The following is a 988-nucleotide window of genomic DNA, read 5'->3' on the forward strand; positions in this document are numbered from 1 at the left end:
TTGCAGTCTTTCTCTCTCTTCTGCACTCTCTTTGCCTTCTTCTTCTTGTCTCTCTCTTGTCCTCTTCTTGACAAGTGGTATCAGAGCTTTAGTTCTGATCCATTTAGTTACCTTACATGCATAGTTACCATCATTTTCCAAAAAAAAAAAAATCCAAGAAGCTTCAAGTACACAAGGACAGGCACAAAAATGGAGAAGCATTGAAGGACCTAAAGGTCATGGACCAGGAAGATAGCAGTCAGGAGCATTAATGGAGTCTTCTCTCTCCTCGTGATTCAGGCCTCTCATTATTCTTTGAGTCCAACTTGTTCAGATACTGTAGCGACTTGATGAGAGAGAAAAAATTTGACATGTAATCCTCAGTTCGTGTGACAGGGCATTCAAATAGATCCAAGGAGAGGAGATTAAGCTTGGCAAGGGGAGCAAGGTCTTCAAGGAGAGAAATTTTGCTGTTAGAAAGGTCAAGATCATGTAGGGAGACCAAGCTAGCTGCAACAAGGTGCTCATGTCCACTAGAGATGCGATTATCGCTGAGGATGAGACGTTCAAGATGTGGAAGGGCAGGGAAATCGGCAAGAGAAGCCAGACCGACGTTGGCAATAGAAAGGATTCGAAGCTAAATGAACTGTTCTAGCAGGGACGTTGATGGCAAGCGACCTTGCGAGAACTTAACAGCCCCATTCAATGTGAGCAAACGCATAGAGGGAGGGCTTTCCCCTCCTCGGGCAGTGGCCTCCACGGCATGCTCCCACGCTTCATCCATCAAAACAGGCCGGAATTCCCTCCATCTCATCCATTTCATACAATGGTCCAGGATTTTGACCCTTCTAGCTGGAGTTCTCAGAATGCCATCTTCTCCCACACTTTCTTCCACGCCAGTATCCCCTAACCCATGAATGCCCAAGGAGGAATGACTCATGCGCTGCAAGGGCCCAGCAGGTGAATTTTGAGAATGTGCCGAAACAGATTGCTGCTTGCAGTATACAGA

The 988-nt window shown here is 46.4% G+C and overlaps 1 pseudogene; it reads right to left on the reverse strand.

Moving 5' to 3' along the window:
- Positions 1-216: 216 nt before the first annotated feature.
- Positions 217-763, reverse strand: LOC148032164 (acidic leucine-rich nuclear phosphoprotein 32-related protein-like; annotated as a pseudogene).
- Positions 764-988: the final 225 nt, after the last annotated feature.

Source organism: Lygodium microphyllum, chromosome 8 (assembly GCF_053477565.2).
Source record: "Lygodium microphyllum isolate KBCC chromosome 8, Lygodium_microphyllum_v1.1.10, whole genome shotgun sequence".
Taxonomy (NCBI): Eukaryota; Viridiplantae; Streptophyta; class Polypodiopsida; order Schizaeales; family Lygodiaceae; genus Lygodium; species Lygodium microphyllum.